At 41.8% G+C, this 21,776-nt stretch overlaps 1 protein-coding gene and 1 long non-coding RNA gene across 2 annotated transcripts in view; both read right to left on the bottom strand.

The window, feature by feature from the left end:
* The window catches only part of CYP7B1 (cytochrome P450 family 7 subfamily B member 1), a 103,859-nt gene that overhangs the window by 51,531 nt on the left and 30,552 nt on the right, over positions 1-21,776 (bottom strand). The window lies entirely within an intron of this gene.
* On the bottom strand, positions 9,866-11,058 carry LOC308481384. Its single transcript, XR_013988614.1, has 3 exons — positions 10,567-11,058; positions 10,273-10,317; positions 9,866-9,948 (listed from the first exon to the last, which is right to left on the bottom strand). It is a non-coding gene; the product is annotated as an uncharacterized lncRNA (long non-coding RNA).

The raw sequence follows: 21,776 nt of genomic DNA, 5'->3' as shown, positions 1-21,776 counted from the left end.
CCATCTTACAACATGCTTTGGGAGTGGACTAGGGCAAATCATACTCAAGCCAAGAATATGCTTGTGCTGGCTATAAACTTCATATTTGAGGTCAAGGGCATTCTGCAGAGTAGCTGCAAGCTAGAAGGGAGATGCCAAACAACTGCATTTTGTCGAACATAAGAAAAAAATGCATGAGTATGCAAATAATTTGAGCTCTTGACTCCTCCACCACACCCCAAACAATACTTCACAACAGAAGGTAATCTACAGCCATATAGGAGTTTTCCTATGTTTAGAATAAACCCTATTTTTCATCTACTCAAATTAAATTACTTGCAGAATCTGAAGCCTCTACATCATTAACATTGACTTAACCTTTAGCATTATCACAGGCAGAACATTCCTATTTATTTATTTTCATTATTTCTGGAATTTAAATCATTGCAAGTGATCTCATTGTGAATCAAATAATAATAATAATGCAATATGCACAATATTATAACAATTAAAACCACATGAACAGAACACTTAGCACTCAATTTGCTCCTTTATAAACAAAACAAAACGCTGAATATATCAATTCTCACCTCCACGAAAGGCCTTGAGGAAGAGAGATGTTTTCAGCTGGTGCTGAGAGCTAAACCACTTTTATTGACAGCTGTACCTCTGATTCCACATCTAGGGCACCACTACTGAGAAGGCCCTATCGTACCATTGGAATATTTTGACCATAATCCAACACAGAGCTAAAGGCAACAAAGCCCAACAAAATCAATGTGATGTATTGTCACAATTATGACGGTTTCAGAAGAAGGCTGTGAAGGCCAATGGTTTCCCATCCTGATTTAGTTCTAGGTCTCCCAGCTGCAGATCTTGTCTATAGTCACTATACTACCAGTTCTAAAAATGTGCATAGTCCTCCAATACCTTTAGCATAACTCTCTTGTCCTTGGTGATTTTGATACCAGATTATTTGGGGTTAATGTGGTTCGAACATCAAATGCAATTCAGAAGTGCTCCATCCACAAAAGTAAATGTCTGGTTTATGTCATATTTAGCACAAGCACTACAGAGAAACTTGTGAACTACCCTGAAATCTTTGGATGAAGGGCAGTACAGTCGTACCCAGGTTGTCGAATTCTGGAAGTCCATTCAACGTCCAAAAATATTTCACAACCAAGCTGTGGCTTCTGATTGGCTGCAGGAGCTTCCTGCAAGCAATCAGAAGCCACAGGAGCCATGTCAGACGTTCAGCTTCCAAAGAACGTTCAGAAACCGGAACACTCATTTCCAGGTTTGCGGCGTTCAGGAACCAAAATGTTCAACTCACAAAGCATCTGGCTTCCAAGGTATGACTGTACCTGTATATAAATTTAATATATGAAAAAACTACTACTACTACTACTCTTAGCATGCTCCACAACAATTTAGTTGCCTTCTTTGTGCAAAACCAGTAGAGAAGATAGCTGAAGATACAGATTCAAACTCCGCTTTAGCCCTCTTCAGGTAATTCAATGTGCTGAAAAATAGCATCATGTGGGGGAACTGGGAATAAAGGTGCTCAGTCTCACCCTCCTACCATAATCCTTGTAGCCTTCTATGTGATTTACAACCCTGATACTTTGGGGTTCTAATATGTACAGGGACCCTCCATGAGTACAGCAGCATCCCTGCTTCAAATGTTTACCCTCCAGCTTGCAGAGGGCATGTGTTTATCCTCACTTTTCTCTACATAATGTTACTCATTTGGGGGATTACTACACTTGAAGCAGGCTAGCAACACTAGATAATTCATTTCTTGGTTACAATGGCTAGACAAACTTTCTTTAAAACAAAAGCAAAGAAATAAAACACACACACCCCAAAAAGGTAGGTGAGCCAAAACAAATAAGAAGACATTCTGAAGAAAATACTAAAATGAAGTTTCATTCATAGGTTTTGGAGATATACAGATAGAAGAGCCCAAACTTTTTCAATGACAACAAAATTAATAAATTAGGCATCAAAGTGTAAAATGCCTGTCTAATCCTGTTTGCCCCCTCATTGTATTGAGAAGCAAACCTTTCAAGCAAACATATTCTCAGAGGAGTGAGGATTTCAAGCCACTCTGAAGCTTTCAAATGAGCTATCGAGCCCTTTTCTGTTTGGGTAGAGTCTTCAGGGCCTTGTGTGCCTGCCAGATTGCAGTTTGCCTCTGGCTAGAAGGCCATTATTTGAAGCGGGGTAAAGTGTTTAGAAATAAACTGGGGTTTAGATGCAATTCATTTACAGTTCCTCTTAAGCTTACTCTTGCCTAATATCAAAAATATCCTAAAGGTTAGTCTTATTGTGAGGGAGTAGTAACATGGACATTATGTGCTTTATTCCAAGAAAAATTAAATAGACTCAAATCAACGAGGAGAATGACAAATGCCTTGATCAAGACTCACCAGATGACACCACTCCTGACAGTCACTTGATCTTTGAGCTTTTGCTATGTGAAAAATGGGACAAACTCTACAAACATAGTACTGCAGTTTGCTAATCCAAAATGAAGAAGTTTGCAGTGGACAGGTCAGATCCTTTGGCCACCAAATGCTGTTCACTGGCCAACCCAGTTTTCCTTTGACCATGCAGTTTGAAATCAAACCATGTGGGGAAAAGGCACAGGGTTTTGCAAGGACTGGTGATCAGCTGGTTGGCAGTGCCAGCAAACCTCGCTGCATTGGCCCAGTGCAGCTTCAAATCAAAACACATAAGCAAAGGCACAGCATTTTGCAGGGGTTTGGTGATCACCTGGCTGGCAGTGCCTGGAAACCACACACCTGATGCCCTATGCAGACAGGTGGGCATGGCTTAGAGTCTGCTATTCAGTGAAATGAAGGTGGCAGGAACATTTGGAGTTCACTTGTTAAAACATGTGTATGGAAGCATTTTTTATCTTACATTTACACATGACATACCCTCCAAGTGTCCCAATTTTTCAGTCCTAGATTTCTTAAAGCCATCCCGGCTTCTAATTTGATCCCTATTGTCTCTATTTACCCCCACCGTCAAGCTTGGAGAGCAAGATGAGCCAGTGCTTGTCTTGAATGGTGGCTTTGAGGGAGCATCACGTTGCCTCTCCATGGCAGAAGAGGCTGCCGCTGCCAGTCTCCTCCCTTGGGCAGCTTGGAGCAGCTGCTGGAGAGCAGGTGAGGAGGAGGAGAGGCTATGGCTGTTGAGGCCCAGCCCTGTGTGATGTGCCAGCTCTGAGGGGCAAGCAGAGGAAAGGGCTACCCTGGGCGAGAAGAAAGGGTGAGTAGAGGGGAGCACAAGAAAACTTGGTTTTTTGTTTTGGTTTTTTTAAATGCTATATGTGTCCACGTCTAATCTTGCCCCTTTCTCAGATTTATTTATTGGTCTGTGTTCTTTTTGTAACTCTACCAAAGCATAAAATAAAATTGGAATTAAGGAGTGTTCTCAGGACGATGGAGAGCATGTGTACTGTTTCCTGTTGGTGTAGTGGATGTGGGTGGCACTGTGGTCTGAACCACTGAGCCTCTTGGGCTTGGCGGTTCGAATCCCCGTGACAGGGTGAGCTCCCGTTGCTCTGACCCAGCTCCTGCCAACCTACCAGTTTGAAAGCACGCCAGTGCAAGCAGATAAAATAGGTACGGCTGCGGCGGAAGGTAAACAGCACTTCCATGAGCTCTGGTTTCCATCATGGTGTTACGTTGCACCAGAAGCAGTTTAGTCAGGCTGGTCACATGACCCAGAAAGCTGTCTGGCTCCCTCGCCTTGAAGCAAGATAAGTGCCGCAGTCGCCTTTGACTGGACTCAACCATCCAGGGGTCCTTTACCTTTACCTAGTGCTGAAGCCACTCACTCTTCTTCTGATAGGAAATACTCTGTGCAGGGGATAGGAAGATAAAAATGGGGTGGGGGTCAAGGAGGGTCAGTTGAAGGGGAGAGAAAAACGTCCCTATTTTCACCTGAGGAATGTTGGAGGATATGACATGGCTTTTTTGGGATAGACACTGCCACCAGGAAAGGGAGAGAGAGCACTGCTGATAAAGGAAATTGCCAAATATGGACTGCAAATGAGTTTAGTACCATGAATGAGTTTAGTGAAATCTGAGACCTTCCATGTATTGTTGGACTCCCAACTCCCATCAGTCCCAGCCAGCATAGCCAAGGGTCAGGGATTTTGGAAGCTATAATCAAGCAACATCAGGAGGGCCACACACCCTCCCCATCTCTGATTTAGGGGACCTGGATGCTAAGACATTATGATGGAAGTGTAACCCTGCACCTCAAACGCTGCCCCAAACAGATTAGTCAGGAGTCTGTCACCTGTCTAGCAACACTTGTTTCCACTTGCCGTGCCAATAACGTCTCTTCCAAATGAATTGAAACCAAGTGAGGTGGTGCCAAAAAAAGGTTGCCTGCCTGACTCTAATCACTCCAACTGTCACTCCCTGAACTGAAACGCTGCTTTGAAGAGGTCACGGCTAAGAGGATATTAATGCTCTTGTTTATTCCTGGGAGATGAATATGTGATTTCTCCTTGTGTTGCTGCTTCTCATTTAGCTTGTAAAATAAACCTCAAAAGTGTGGTGCAGTTTTGCTCTCCAAATTGAGAGCAAAGGAAAACAAACTCTGTCTTAGAAATTATGCTTCCTCCCCCACCCCAACTGATAGATTCAGTTTCAGGAGGGAAAGCAAAAAAGCATTTTGCATTACTTTTAAGGCATGGGGCAGAGCAGCTTGGAGCACTCCTCAAAAGACTGCAGAAGTACACAAAGGGATAAAGAAAGTAAATGTAAGCAGACAAAAGTGCCAAATGAACGGAACAAAAGTTGTAAAAGAATCCCTTGAAAACATAAACAAAAAGTTATGCAAAGTGAGGAAAAATTAGCTACAGGTAAAACTGCTACATAGTAAGTTAGAAGATAGGAGAAGTATACAAATGTTGTGAAGGGTAGTTTCCGTCACCCAGGTCCCCTGTTTATCTGAATAAAAATAAATGTTGTGTAAATTGATGACAGGGACGTGGGTGGCACTGTGGGTAAAACCTCAGTGCCTAGGACTTGCTGATTGTAAGGTTGGCGGTTCGAATCCCTGTGGCGGGGTGAGCTCCCGTCGTTCGGTCCCAGCTCCTGCCCACCTAGCAGTTCGAAAGCACGTCAAAGTGCAAGTAGATAAATAGGCACCGCTTTCTAGCGGGAAAGTAAACAGTGTTTCCGTGTGCGGCGCTGGTGCTGGCTCGCCAGTGCAGCTTCGTCACGCTGGCCACGTGACCCGGAAGTGTCCTCGGACGGCGCCGGCTCCCAGCCTCTTAAGCGAGATGAGCGCGCAACCCTAGAGTCGGACACGACTGGCCCGTACGGGCAGGGGTACCTTTACCTTTACCTAAATTGATGACAACAAATCTTGAGATTAATGGTGGTTTTATCACTCACGATTGTTGCATCTGAACCAGGTCCTTGCATGCTTGGGTTTGTAAGCAGTGATTAAACCACAGTTTCACAGTATGCACCTCATTCAATTGTAGTTTTACAATTCTGGTTAAAAAAGCACCAAAGCTGGGTGTGTAAGGGAAGAGGTATGCAGGGAATGTGCAGGTATCTAGCTCATTCTTAGGCTGGTAAATCATGAGCATGTCAGTGACTGGTTCTGCAACAGTTGCATTTTATGAAGGGTTAAGGAGTTGCAATGCTCCTTGCTCTCTCATTTTTATTTCATTGATTTTGGTTGGAACGTTGGCAAAGCTGCACATAAGGAATTTAAAAAAATGGGAGAAGCTACTGTTTTACCCAGAGGTAAATTTTACCTATTTTACCACAAAGGATTATATGCTCCCAAAATGATCAAAAAGAAGAATGCATGACAGTTGAGTGATTGATGATTAAAATGATTAAAACCCATTTAGGTTGTAATCCTATCACTATTAACTAGGGACTAATCCCCAATGGGACGCAGGTGGTGCTGTGGGTTAAACCACAGAGCCTAGGGCTTGCCGATCAGAAGGTTGGCGGTTTGAATCCCTGCGATGGGGTGAGCTCCCGTTGCTCAGTCCCTGCTCCTGCCAACCTAGCAGTTCGAAAGCACGTCAAACTGCAAGTAGATAAATAGGTAGTGCTCCAACAGGAAGGTAAATGATGCTTCCGTGTGCTGCTCTGGTTCGCCAGAAGCAGCTTAGTCATGCTGACCACATGACCCGGACGGCTCCCTTGGCCAATAAAGCGAGATGAACGCCGCAACCCCAGAATTGGCCACGACTGGATCTAATGGTCAGGGGTCCCTTTACCTTTTAATCCCCAATAAACTGAATGGGATTTCCTTCTGAGCATGCGCTCCAGATTTATTAGGCTGCAAAACCTTTAAAAAAAATTATTATTTTTATTAGTTGTTGTTGTTGTTGTTGTTGTTGTTGTTGTTGTTGTAATTTGTACTGTTACAATGCAGAGTGCCACAAAACTGTGTCATGCATAAAGGAGAAGAGATAACAGCAAAGGTTGTGATGGCATATTCAGGTCTCAATATGTGTCAACCCTGGGAACATATAAATATACGAAGGAAGGAAGAAATGAGCATATCTCAGAGCTGATGCAGAGTGCATTCCACTTATTACTAGGCAACTAAAATAGCCCCTAGAAGTTAAACATTTACAGGAAGGATTGTGTTTCATCACATACTTGAATCCTGGTATTTATTTTTCTACAAATTATGCACTGGGAGTATTACTTACAAAGGCAAAGAAAAAGAGGAAACAAGCACTGGGGATATTACTTACAAAAGCAAAGAACAGCAGCGGGAGATGTGCCTGGCTACAAGGGGTTTAAATAATCAAGCAAAATGTACAATTAGGCAGACAGCTTGGGACTAAGAACATTTGACTTATGAGAAAACATGCCTAGGATTGAATTGCTACTTTAGGAACAGACCTGTATTTCTCCCTGCTTTTCTAAAATACCCCAGTGGCCACAAGTCCCTGTTTACCTGTGATGGAACCTAGAATGATAGACTTTGGGAGGGTTCCTTTTGAGATCCTCTAGTCTGGCCCCTCATCACTGCAGGAATCCTGGAACCCCAGTATCCTTGACAGATGACTGCCTATCCTCTGCTTAAATAGCTCCAGCAAAGGAAAGCTCATAATGTTTCAAGGCAGGCTGGTCCACTGCAGAACAGCTCTTACCATTTAGCTCTTACTGCTTAGCCAAAGAGGGCAAGGCTATTGGTATTAATGGATGGCAGGCTCCAGTGGGCCTATTTTGCCTCTAAAAGCTTATAAGCTTTACCACAAATGACAGGTTACTGAATTGCAAAATAGCATCTGCTTTATGGAAGAGAACAAAATACAAGTCTAACCCTATGAACTGTTGTTTTGAAGCTGGTAAACCCATGTTAAGTCAGCCGATGTATCTATGTCTATATTTTACTGAAACATACCCCAAGTTAACCCCTTTACATCAGCAGTTGGGATCCCAGGCACTTTCTGCTAGGAAAATTGGAACCAGTTGGTGCTGCATAGTTAAAATGGGGATAACAACAAAACTCTGCAGTTCTGTAGCCTCGAATCATATGAAAACACAGCCAAATGTTTCCCGACAATTCCATGACTCAAGTATATCAAGTATTCCTCATGGGCATAATAATGAATTCATACAAAGGATTAATTCTGCAGCACTGAGTTTCTCCCCAAATAATTATCACGCACCTCCTATCATGGAAATTCTGGGGGCATTAGAGAGTGTATGGTTGGAGATAATAGGGAAAAGGCGAAACAGGCAAATAGGGGTAAGTATAGACAGGCAATATGCAGTTTTGCAACCAGGCTGAGTTGTGGCTGACATATGCAGCCTCTGCTTGCCCTTTGTCATGTATGCATTTCACCTCAAAAACTGTCAGTGACTTGTCAGAATCAATCAGAAAATCTGATGCTGTTCTGCAGTGATGTACAAGGTTGGACAGCACGACACCAAATTTCTGGTGGTCTGTGTCAAGAACCATATGAAAACAGATGTCCTCGTTATTCCATTGCTTGGGTACAAAGAAGGACCAGCCTTACCTTTTTGACCCACATTTGGCATCAATAAGAGCCGAGTAGGAGAAAAGCAATACAGTACACAGGGGTGGGGTGGGCTATCACAGTCTAAACACACCAACCTATAACTTTCTGTCTTTTCAGAGTGATCAGAAGAATGCCATGGCTCCTGAAAGGATTTTCTAAACAAAATGATTATTATTTTCAGAAAAAGCAAAATGTAGGGGGTTTTGTGTTTATAAAAGAGGGGGGAAACTCAGATTATTTCCTTTCATTTGCAAGCACAAAAAAATCCCTCATATTACGCACATTTGACTTGCACAGTTTCAACACTACACCGCCGGAAGCAGGCTGGTTGAAATTGCACAAGTTAGGTCCTAAGGAGGGCAGAGAGCTTAAAGGCTTTTTTTGCGCCAGGTCTCTTTGGGGTTACCCAGCATATTCTCAAATAATGAGTGTTCATTGGCATTTTATGTAATTACCGTATACACAATTCCACTGAGGTTGTGTTCTGAGGAGACAAAGGCCTTATGGATGTGTTTCCTGGGTCCAGGAATTGAGCTGTACAGTGGTACCTCGGGTTAAGTACTTAATTCGTTCTGGAGGTCCATTCTTAACCTGAAACTGTTCTTAACCTGAAGCACCACTTTAGCTAATGGGGCCTCCTGCTGCCGCCACGCCGCCGGAGCACGATTTCTGTTCTCATTCTGAAGCAAAGTTCTTAACTAGGTACTATTTCTGGGTTAGAGGAGTCTGTAACCTAAAGCGTCTGTAACCTGAAGCGTATGTAACCCGAGGTACCACTGTATTTTACTTTGCCCTTTCTAGATAGGGATGCACTCTCCATGAAGGAGCAGGTGCATACTTGGGGTAGGGAGAGAGATCCTTTGCCCAACATCGTCACTGGCAGCCTGACTGGCTAAGAGACCATTTCCCAGCTATGGCTAGATCTATTTGTGGGTAGGGGTAGCCTGGCTGCAGCAAGCAATGCATTAGAAGCTTCAGCAATGTAAAGCATTACATATGGGGCTGCCCTTCAGGTTGGTCCGGAAGTTGCACATATATCAGTTCTGACAAACTCATCCTTGTCTCCATGCTTCTTTGGGTTCAAAGAAAAGCACAGGAGAACCTTCCTCTACTACTTCAAGGATGGGCAACATAGTGCTTTCCATGAGCACCCAGCTCCAGCCAGCATGACCAATGGTCAGGGATAGGAACTATAGTCCATTGACATCTGGAGAGTACCACATTGACTACCCCTGTTCTATGTCTTTTCCTCCTTAGTTATAGACAGCTCTCCAAGCAACATGCTTTTCTGTTTCACCTTAACCTCCTACATGTGATTAGGCCCTCACTTACAAGCAGGCTACAGTCACTCCTCACAGACACTGTTTTTGTGGAATAGTTGATACTGAATGCATTTTAAAAACACTGTCTATACATCATTATCTATCTATCTATAACCATCTATCTATCTATCTATCATCTATCTATCTATCTATCTATCATTATCTATATCTATCTATCTATCTATCTATCTATCTATCATCATCATCATCTATCTATCATCTAAACTCTGTTGTATGCCCACAGAAAGAGTCACAAAAAGGAATTGACATTTTGATATATATTTTTCCACGAGTTCCTTGTCATTAGTATGGGCGGGGAGGGGGGATTCTCAAAAACAACCAAAGGAGAAAACTTTGCCTGCTTAAACATTTTTCAAGGCTAGTTAAAGGTCTAAACAGTAGAGCTATTTATTCAAATTTAACTTAGAAGACTACTGGTTCAGAGCTAATGAATGTATGGTTTATTAATCAAATGTATGTAGCTGAAAGGAGCCAACCACTGTTCACTTACAATTGAGATTTAACCCCGTTTTTAACATATTTTAATGAGCTACAGATTTGAATGTGGGCTTTGTTCATCTGTTGCTTCCATTCAATTGCAGTCTCGCCCTAAGAAGACACAAGACAGATTGATCAGGCTTCCCTTCATTGTGAGACTTAAATGAAGTGAACAGGGCCTTATGTTTCAAAACTAAATGAGACAATTAAAAAAACACCCTATCTGTCTGATGTTCTTACATTTGATTAAGCTACTGGTACTAAATGTTTTTGCTATACTGTAAATAGTCTCTAGAAACACTTTTTTGTTACCACTGCTGCCAATGAATAAGTTTGGCTGGGTAAAATTTGCACAATGAAGTGTTTGCTTCACAATGGAAAAACTTATTTTTCCAAAGCAGAATTTGATAAAGATAGATGATTTCTCACACATACTTGTTGGAAGCTGTCATCAAGTGAGGATCAGTACCTGGAACGCACCTAGGAATTCAGAATTAATTCTGGTTGGTTTGGTTTTGGAAACAAGAGTTGTTAAAGTTTCCTTCTGTAGAAAGTATTAATAGAAATAATGGTTATCAATTAGGAGAGGGATAGCCAACATGGGGCCCCCCATTTTGATCTGTAAACCACCTTAAGTCCCATTAGGGAAAAAGACAGTATTATTACTAGCAGCAGCAGCAACAACAACAGCAACAACAACAACAACAACATTGTTGCACACCCACTCACCAGTCTCTGAGCAATAAAAACGTTTGCGATTCTAGTATTTATTCAGAGCAATGTAGACAGAGCATAAGATTAGGGGGCTCACTACATTAACATTCCAGCAGATCTTGTCTCCCTATGTGGTTTTTAGGAAAGTCACAAACTCAGCTTTAGGTCCAGCACAGAGTAAGACATGCCCCTGTGTCTCCAGTTCCCAGTATTAGCTAACACTCTATTACCTCACAAGGTGATGTCACTATCAACTCAGTAAGGGCAACATAAATGGCAGTATTTAACAAAGGAACTGCTTTGGATTATTTCCTCTTATATATTCTACCCTCCCCTACAAAGGCTCACAGGTTTGGAAGGGATCCATGGATATCATCCACTGAATCCCAAATCTATAACTATCTTCCTTGACCTCAGTGCCTGAATTATTTTTTGCTCCATCCCCAGTTTACTGGGGATACTAATCTTGCCACCTTTCCCCTGTTCATTCTACCTGTACTAAGTATCTGAAAGGTACTCATGAAAGAGTACCTTAAATGAGTAGTAATCCAGTTAAAGGAGTCTATTGGGACCTCCCTCTTTTATACATTTCCAAAATATCTCATGATAACACCCAAACTTTTCTGCTGGGCTACATTTATGAATGGAACACAATATACAGCCTGGGCTGTCCAGAGACCTAGAGGCAAGTCCCCTGATTGTGATGTGCTTCTGTAACCATGGAATTTTCCCTGGCCCTCTGTGATGCCCCGGACAAGCCGAGTTACATTCGTCATAGTAATAGGTCCCATGGGGCAAGTGATGTGCAATCCTGTTTTGTTTTTGCATATCTGAACCGTTTTCTTCTAACTGTTGACAGAAGGTTCTCTGTTACATGCTTGCTCCCACACTGGCTATGGGCTATGATGAAACTCTTTCCTCCACATACATGAAATCCTGAGTACCCCCCACCCCACCCTCTTTGATAAAGTTAGAAATATCTAAACCAGGGCTTTTTCTGTCTCCTACTTCTACCTCTACACTCTAGAGTACCATTTTATGGCTGAGACTGTACAATGCTAGACTGCTGGCAGGTTTATAGTTGTTTTAATACAGGTAAGAGAAACTGAGAAGCAGCCAAAAGCTTGATAATCATACAATCACAATTTAGCTGACCACAAACTGGGCTTGAACAACATAGCCGTTGAAGAAGAAAATGCAATCTTGGACTGCAGTAACAGAAGCTTAGTGTCCAGATCGTGAGAAGGAATCATTCCACTGGGTAATAGTTTGGAAAGAATCAAGAGCCTGGAACTTGGAGTCAGGATCCGAGGGCAATCAGAATCCAAGGGAAAACCAGAAGGTAGGATCAGTAATACTAAGCCAGAAGTCAGAATCATATTCAGAGTCAGATGGCAAACCAGAAAGCCGGACGAGTATAACAAGTCAGGAGTCAGGACTGAAGAGCAAGGTCAGAAACACAAGACATGCTAGAAGACAGTGATGCTTAAGCAAAGTTCCATTGAGTCAGGAAGGCATCTTCTACACCTTCCTGCCCAGAAGGAGCCAATGACAAGTCTGGGTGGAGTCAGTTTGGAATATATATATTTTTTTCCTGAGAAGCAGTAGTGACACTTTTTGCCACCACACAGGGGAGTGGTAAGCAGTTCCTGGAGTGTTTACTTTTTTATTGACTCTTGTTCCTTTTTAGGAAATAATATATAGATTTATATTGAAATAGAATTGGAATATCCTATTAACCTTCCAGATCTATTTACTTTTGAAAATGTGTGTTGTACAGAGTACAGTATTTTATTTTGGCCTTGGAAGTTGTCAAAAAGTTGAATTTGTTGTATTATATTTTAGCAGTTTTGTGTCTTCAAAGTCAATGGCAATGTTACACAGCCGGCTGGTTAGCAAACCAGTTTGGTTCTGAATTCTTGATGAAGTCATTTTATAGCATTGCAGTGAACTGATCCTGTTGCCTAATAGTGTGTTTGGGCTGAGTATATTTTTTATATAATGAGGTTTGAAAGCAAGACTTTGAAAAAGATTGTAATTGCTTACAATCTACTAGAAGTGGACTTAAGAGTCTGTATATTGAAAGGCATCTGAACACATAAGGACATGATGTAATGATTTTTAAATAATGTTTTTGGATTCATTTTCCTCCACTGTCAGGCTCTTTAGTAGCAGACTCAGTGAATATTTCTTTGTAGCTGCACAGTGTTAAACAAATTTCCCTTGACATTCAGTATATGTATGTAACTGAGAATATAGTTCATTTCATTTAGTGTTCAATCATCTCCTTCGAAGGCAATTGGAATATTATTACTTAGCTTTGATCATGCTTTGTAGATTGCACACTTACAGGCATGCTGTGTGTTAAATAAAAGTTTCCATGTAGCGCAGGTTACCAAGTGTGGTTTTTATATTATTATTGCCCTCATAATAAGTTCAAGGTGAGGTTTTCAGGCAGTAAGCTGCAAGTCAGTTTGCATATAAACACTTCAGAAAAGCTATCTTGACGTCTACCGCTTATGCAGTCTTCCATCTATAATGCAAATGACTACACCTGGGTTATGTTTAGCTTCCTCTACTATTTAGAGGGCATCCATCTAATTTGGAAGAATGTTTAAAAATCTGTACAAATACATGTGAAAGCAGCCCGTTGTTCTTTCCCCAGTCACCCAGATAAAAGAGATGTCGCCAAAATGATAAACATAAAAGGTCCCTGAGTTGTTGTTATAAGGTTTACACTGTCTGCAGTAAGGATTGAATTCTCATTGTGCTCTGAAAGCCTCAAAAAGACATGGGAAGGAACCAAAGTTTGAAGTCAAATAGAAAGCACTTAAGCCAAGACCACATGAATGTATAGCTGGGTAATGGACCTTTCATCTCCTAAATAAAAACAGTTCAATTCAATTGGAACGGAGGTTTACCCCCCTTTTGAAAAAGTCCATTTTAATGAGTTTCCATTTTATGCGTGGGTTGCTCTTTAATCGATGCTGCTCCATTGAAGTTTTACCCCAATGAAGACACAAGACAGATTGTCCAAGCTTGCGGCTATTGTTGAGAGTTGATGAAGTGTGCGGGCCCTTATGGTTGATAACAGAAGTAGATGGTCAAAGCCAATAAATAAAACTTTAATTCAGATTGTTGGGAGCTTTCCACTGAAAAGCTTTCTATTAGCATGAATCTTTGGTTTTGAAGGACTTGTGAACCCAAAGGCAGCTCATAGCTCTGTCACACAAACTAAGTCGGTCAGACAAGCAGCAATCTGTCCCATCTGATAAACACCGTTTTGTCTTTTAAAAATTCTCGACTTCTCTTCAGGAATCAACATTGTTAATGTCTTGACAGACTATTAACTTCATAATACATGCCTGTTGGACTGTTGATTTTATCAGAAACGTGGTTGTTGTTTTTTATGCTTGCAGAAATAAAATTGTTTTGCCCTTGACAGGATCGTAATGCTGTAAATACAAAAATAAACAATTTAGCCATTGCCAGTTTGTCTAGTATTGGGGCACAAAATGTTAGCCTACCCTCAATGATGGCACTAACAAGTGTAACAAGTTCAGAGACCTCTTAGGAAACTATTTTTGCTGTGATTGCAGCAGGAAATCCTAAAGTTAACCTATTTTTTCAATGACAGATGCAGTTCATTCTGTGGAGGCAGCCATGCTAGAGCTGGTCAGTTTTGCTTGTCACTTGGATTGACTAGATCACTGCAGACAGGAGGGAAAATACAAATGCAGTTAAATACACTGCCACATTGATTGAAGAACTTTTCTAATTTAATTGCTCAACGAGTCAGTTTCTCAATTATTTGCTGCATATCAGCGTCTCCCCTTTGAAACAGCAGATAATGTTTTGGTTATGGTTATTTCTGACTCACAATCAGAGTTGCTTTGGGAAACATTCAGCCCTTGAAAGGCACTGCACATCTGCTTTTGGTACCCTCTGATTGATATGGAAGAATGCCACTGTTGCAGCTCCCAAACCTGGTGACTAAAAGGAGAGGTGGGAGAAAAGAAAAGGCAAAAGGAAGCAGTGAGGGCCGCCAACTTAGATGGCTTTAAAAGAGAAATTCATGGACGATAAGGATATCAGGAGACACTAGCCATGATGGCTATGCTCTGCTCCAAGGTCAGAGGCAGAGGGGACTTTGCTTGTGCTGTGTCCTGCTTGTAGGTTCCTCACAGGCATCTAGTTGGCCTGTGTGAGAACAGGATGTTGGACTAGATGGACTACTGGCCTGATCAGGAAGGCTTGTTTTATGTTTTTACGTCATTAAAATTATTTTTACTTCCTTCTGCCTGTTCACTCATGTAAAATAAATAATGCAATTGTGTATAGTAGCGACATTCTAAAACTAAGCTCTCTTAGTTGATTTTATATCTTGTTACATTCATGCTGTTGTTGTTATGCTATTTGAGACAGCAAGGAGTGTGTCTAGTTGCAGCAGTATGTGAGACAACACATGGCCTGTAAGAAACATTCTACAAAGGAAGTAGTCCTAGAACCCAAGAACCCTCCAGATGGACCTCCAGATGTTATTGGATTACAACTCCCATAATTCCTGACCATTATTATCCATGCTGGCTGGGGCTGATGGAGTTTGGAGTGCCAAAACATCTGTGGGGCCATATGCTTCTCATTTCTGCTTCACCACAACTTGTTTCAGGGACCGCGCATCACATTTCACCACTAGAGGTGAAATGGGAAGTGCTACTCACTCCTCAGTTCTATGCTTACTGAGTTATTTCTTGTATACAAGGGCCAAGTAGATTTGTGGATATTATGTTGCTGTCTCCGATAGAGGGACGTGGGTGCTAACCCCAGAAAATGTGCTGTGCTCTTGTTCCAGTACTACTGGGACCCTTCCGTCCTACTTCATTATCTTCTTTACCAAGATCATTTGCCTACTATTGTTACTCTTATTTAGGCTGAGTAAGAATGCCATGAGGTAAAGCTACTATTGTGTCAGCCAGTTTAGCAGTGTGGTTGAGAATATTAGAATCTTCACTTGCATATTGGATGTTTTGTAAGTGGAGAGAAATCCTTGGTGGCTGAATTTAAATAACTCCATAGCTGCAGGTCTTTCCCCCCATGAGTCACTTGCCTACCTCTGCTAGACACATCCAAGCTTTGGGGGAGACCTCATTCCTGATTAGTAGCTTGGTGGCTACAGGCATTTCCTTCTTGGTATACAATCTGACTAGAGCACTTAGAGATACAGTTTAATTTTGAGCTATTCCACTTTCCAGACAATCAACACACTAATGCTTATTTTGGGAAGCTTCATTTCATATCAGGTCCTATCTGTTGGCCACCCCCACTTTCCATTTGTACTTTCCATTGTGTATCATAAATTTCTGACAGGACATCCATTGTACCTTAAAATGTGATGAGATACTGTGGGTTAAACCACAGAGCCTAGGACTTGCCGATCAGAAGGTCGGCGGTTCGAATCCCCATGACGGGGTGAGCTCCCGTTGCTCGGTCCCTGCTCCTGCCAACCTAGCAGTTCAAAAGCACATCAAAGTGCAAGTAGATAAATAGGTACTGCTCCAGCGGGAAGGTAAATGGCGTTTCTGTGTGCTGCTCTGGTTCGCCAGAAGTGGCTTAGTCATGCTGGCCATATGACCCGGAAGCTGTACACCGGCTCCCTCGGCCAATAAAGCGAGATGAGCGCCACAACCCCAGAGTTGGTCACGACTGGACCTAATGGTCAGGGGTCCCTTTACCTTTTTACTCTTCAAGTAACAGTTTTTCTCTTCATATCAAAAATATTCTTAAATGTGATTGCTATTCAACTTTGTTAAGAGTTAATTTCTCAGTTCAGAAACACTGAAAATCTGTGCAGATATAACATTGTAAATGTGTTTGGTCTATGTAAAATGAACTGCATGTTACTTACTATCAAATGTGTTTACCTTCTTATGTATGCCAATATCATCAAGTCCCTAGATGTTATTTCACTATGCCTGGATTTGTTCTTCGAAGAGCAGCGCTTCTTCATGAGTCTAAATCATATCCCACTGGCTAGGGAACATTCCAGGAAATCTGAGCGATGTCAGGGTATGAGCAAGAGATGTGTTTATACACCTGGAATGAGTTTATACAGAATATAGTAGACTATTAACATCTATATATGTATTAGGATAATAACACTATATCAGTTTATGTAAGAATGTATGGGAGCATATTACGTGTGTGTGTGTGTGCATGCACACATCTTTGTTCTTTTCCACCCTTACTTTATTTCTTTATAATAGTAATTCTTTCAATAAAAATATTAATAAAAACAAGCAAGCAAATGCAAATTAGTCCCTCTCAAAAACATTATTTGCAAGCCCCCTTTAAACAATGGCTTCAACGTCCAATTTACGAAGATGCCAGGATATGTGTTCGTGCATGTGCAACATGCAGCCATGATTTAGGCTGCAAGAGAAGTCTCTCTAGATAAAGCAGGCCTGGGGGTACCACAGGACCTGGGGCCAAATGTGGACCTCTGGGCCTCTCTATGTAGCCTGTGGGACTCTTCTCAGGCCACACCCCCTTTGTAGGTCACACCTCTCACTGGTTCTACTCTATGCCCTCCTCAAGAGTTTTTGCTTGGTTGGAATGTGTTCTTGAACTGAAATACTGCCTCTTGATTGTTTGGATGAAGAATGGAGCTATATGCATGTATCTCTATCTAAAAACCTCTAACTGTTGCAGGGCTAACTTTTGTCACATCTGTTGCTGTACCTGCTGGTATACAATCCTCAGAAGGTTGAGCAGCAGGAGATGCAGCCCCTGGGGTAAAAAAAGTCCTTCACCCCTGAGAGTGAGAAAGGGCATGGTTCTTGACTTGCATCCGCCTGTTTTCTAAGCCATGGCGTGCATAAGTACTGCTTCACCTGACTTTCTGAAGCTGCTGTCTGCTTCTTCCAGGCAGTGACTGCAGACAGATGGGCCAGTGTGGTTACTAGAGTAATATACAGATAAAGGGATAGAGGAATGGCACCCTCTCCAACTTGGCTGGTTCTGGGCTTTTCTCTCTGCATCAGGCTGTTTGCTTCATTTGCTTTTCTAAAGCCAAAACTGGAGATCTCCTAGAAATATGGTGGCTGGTTTCACTAGACTTCTGGTGCATATTTTCCTACCATAATTTCAATTTAATTTCAATTTACAATTCAATTTCAGTGCATTCAGTTCATGCACCACTGCCAGAAAGAATCCCAAAGCAAATTACAGAAACTACAACTTACAAGATATAATGTACAATAAAATGCATTAAAACAAAGCAAGAATACTGTAGGTGTTCATCCACTTTTGGTTAAAGTTGTAACCAGATATTTTTCTTACTTTTAAGTACAGAGCCGTTATTCTCCAAGTTTCCTTTTTCTTTTGGGATATTAGCTCTTCCAGAATGCACTGGGGGCAGGGGCAGGTCGGGGCAGGGAACACTAAGCAAGAGTTGGGATGGGGGAAGGGGTTGCTGAAGGGACTCTTTTGACAGTGGACAAGAAAATTCCCTAGGTAATGCATCTATGATGTTAAAATTGGCACGAAAGGTGGGGGATATACACAGTGGCATAGCAAGGTCAGGTGGTACCCAGTGCAGAAAATTTATTGTCACCCCCCTCACACACACATTGAATTATTATTATTATTATATCTGAGGGGGAGCTGGCGGGCGGACCGAAAGCCATGATGTCTCTCACAGACATTGAGTGCTGCACAGCAGTTTGTCACACACACCCTTGGAGGTGACACGCAGGGCAGACCACACCCACCTTGCTCTGCCCCTGGACATGCAACAGGTGGGAGAATGGAACATCTCAGCTAGGAATGCTCCAATTATTTGATTGATTGGCTGTACTTATATACCAACTTTTTCTCTAGGTCCAAGTCAGAGGTTGAACCCCTGGCATCTCGAGGTAGCAGTGGGAATACCCCCCCATGTGAAACCTTGAAGTGCCATTGGGGGCAAGTGTAGACTAAAGGTAAAGGTAAAGGGACCCCTGACCATTAGGTCCAGTCGTGACCGACTCTGGGGTTGTGGCCGACTCTGGGGTTGTGGCGCTCATCTCGCTTTATTGGCTGAGGGAGCCGGTGTACAGCTTCCGGGTCATGTGGCCAGCATGACTAAGCCGCTTCTGGCGAACCAGAGCTGCGCACAGAAACGCCGTTTACCTTCCCGCCAGAGCGGTACCTATTTATCTACTTGCACTTTGACATGCTTTCGAACTGCTAGGTTGGCAGGAGCAGGGACCGAGCAATGGGAGCTCACCCCGTCATGGGGATTCGAACCGCCAACCTTCTGATCAGCAAGTCCTAGGCTCTGTGGTTTAACCCACAGCGCCACCCGCGTCCTAAGTGTAGACTATGATGAGCTTAATGTACCAATGGGCTGACTGGATACAAGGCAGTTTTATATGTTCCTATATCTCATATGAAGAACTACAAGATTATCAGTGACATTATCAAGTATCTCATCAGCTGGGAGCCCCACTGGTAACAGACGATGCTGGTGGGAAAACGAAGTACAACCAATGGCAACAGATAAAAGGATAACCCAAACAAATCTTCAAATCATGACACTCTCCCTACAGAAACTGATATAAACAGACTAGACAAGGCAGAAAGCATTAGCAAAGCTATTTTAATGCCATGTTAGTCAGTGCAGATGGTCATCATTTTAGTACATCCCACCTTCCTTATTTAGTGTTACCAACACAAAGTTGTTAGTACTTTAATTTTTTACTGCTGCACTTTTATTGTTTAGCTTTCAGTTCTTTATTGCTGGCAAGATACAGCCGATCTAGGCCATGTGACGCATGCTTCCTGATGGTCACTTGAACATACCATCCATTATCTGCATTCTGAGATGCTACCATTCAAATAAGAATTTGCCATGTGCTTTTCCCTAACTTAGCAGAACTGGGTACAGTGTGGCGAACAGCCCGCTACAATTTGGTTACTAAAAGATTATTGGTAAATTTAATCTCATGCATACCACATTGTAAATTGTTGGGGTACATTACCTAACTACAACTGGAGTCAGGTTTGTTGCACTCATTTCTGCCTTTGGATTTTCATTCAACAACAAATAAAGTCTGGTAGTGGAAATCTGTGAGAAAACAACTAAGTTACAACTTGGGGTCAGAATTGCATGATTATTTTGATTTTTGGTTTGGTAACTTAATCCATTCCAATGAAATTTGTTGATTTTTATGGTATAGTTATAGTTACCAAGTCACTACTGCCATTTTAATTGGAGCTTAAAATATGAAATATTCAGAACTAAATAAAAACAAGATGTCCTCATGTATAGTAATTGCCTGATCATACAAATACTTATTAAATATAAACACATATGCTTTTGTAGATTTGTTAGAAAGATTTGTTAATTGCTTAATGAAAGATGTCTTTCAGCCACTAATGTCTTCATTTAGTTCGACAGATTAAATTTTATATGAGGAGATATTAGTATGCAAGCAATGAAGTGACAAGGCCAACTGAAAAAGCTTAGATGTTAATGGATGAAGTGCAGCTATATTCTAAACTAAAATCTATAACCTTCAATGAATAAGCTGAAGATGATCTTTCATGGATTTTTATTTATTTATAAAAGCCATATTTAATAGAGCAACGAACATGACAATATGTTTTGATTCAGTCGCTGTTTCTATCATAAATAAATTATGAAATCTTTAAATTGTGCATGAAACTGGAGTGAATGATTCTTAATGAGCAATAAAAAAATTGTCATTTTCCGATGCTGCAAAAAAACCAAAAGAAACCCCACCACCCTCCACTTCGCTGACATTTAGAAGTCCAAGCAAATATATTTAGTAATTATCCTGCTTATTGCAATTCCAGTTTGCATTTAGCAAAACCAATCCGCTTTAATTGATTAATAAGTGCTAATGTCAACAATTTTTGCAAAGGGAAACTGCTGGCAATGCCAGCAGACCTGCATCTTCAGATTTTTTGCTTCGAGCTAGAGCTTAGTCTGGCATGATCTTTCTCTCTCCGCCCCCCCCCCCCCCCCGCCCAGTAGGGTGCATGAGCCCTCTAGCTTCCAAGTGTGTTTCCTACTGCGGTTACATCTTGGCCAGGATACAGATGCTCTGAACAAGACTTTGCATCGACAATGGGGTCATCCCACCACCTTCTTTTCAGTTCGGTATGATCGGTACAAACAATAGTTTGATTTTGATTGCTCCATAGCACGCTTGGGTAGAGCCTCTGAATGCAAGAGAATTGCTCCAAAACAATGGTCTGGTTCATCATCCAAAGCGTCCCTTTTCAGACAGCTGCCTCTGCCACACTCACCCTGACAAACGTCCAGAAAAACAGATGGTTTCAGCATTCATGGGCAGTTTAGTGAAAACCCCAGAGTCAACTATTCAAGACATTGTATCACAAAGCTGAGAAAAAGAGCATTTTTGATGCAAAAAATAAAAAATGCATGTTAAAATTCTGCTCATACACAGTGACATCACAGAGTGGGTTTTTTTTTAGTTTTTTTTTAAAAGAAAGGTCATGTTGTAACAAAACCCTTTATACACTGAATAAAGAATTTTGTTATAACGCAACCTGTTGTTTTTTTTAAAAAAAGAAGCCGCTGTATGCGAACAGAATTTTTAAATGCATTTTTAGCATCAACCAATGACCCTTTTTGGCATCTTAATGATAATGCCTTGAGTAGCCGAGGTAGTGTTGTGAGCGCACTGCACACAAAGGCGTCCTGCCTAAAACATACAACCACAATGTTCAACTGCAAAATAGTGACGCTGACAAGGAAAAATTTGTCTTGGCTTCAACTGCCCTGCTTGTGTGTTGCCCATTAAAAGGAAGCTGAGTCCACTTATCATCTTTTATAGATTTGCATTTAACTGACTCGACTGTTACACAAGTTGGCTAAATAGAAACATGTCCTCCAAGCAAGATTCTTCCCACTGCTGCTCTACAGAATTCTTTCTGCTGTGATGGGGGCTGCCCGTCCAGTATCTACTGAGAGGGGAAGTGAACTCAGAGGACGCCCACCTTTGTCAGTCCAATGTCCTCTCTTTTCTCAGTTCATTCAACAGCAAAGGAATAGTTCCACTTCACTAGCAAAGGATGAAGTAGCTAGCACCCAAACTGACACCCGCCGACAAGAGAACCAACAAGCAAGAAGGCACTGCAAACATTGGTCCCATATCCCATGAGCTCTTGAAACATGGGTATTGCTAGCCCAGAGT

The sequence above is a fragment of the Podarcis pityusensis genome, assembly GCF_964106645.2.
Source record: "Podarcis pityusensis genome assembly, chromosome: 7".
NCBI lineage: Eukaryota > Metazoa > Chordata > Lepidosauria > Squamata > Lacertidae > Podarcis > Podarcis pityusensis.
This window is presented reverse-complemented; position numbering and strand designations above follow the sequence as displayed.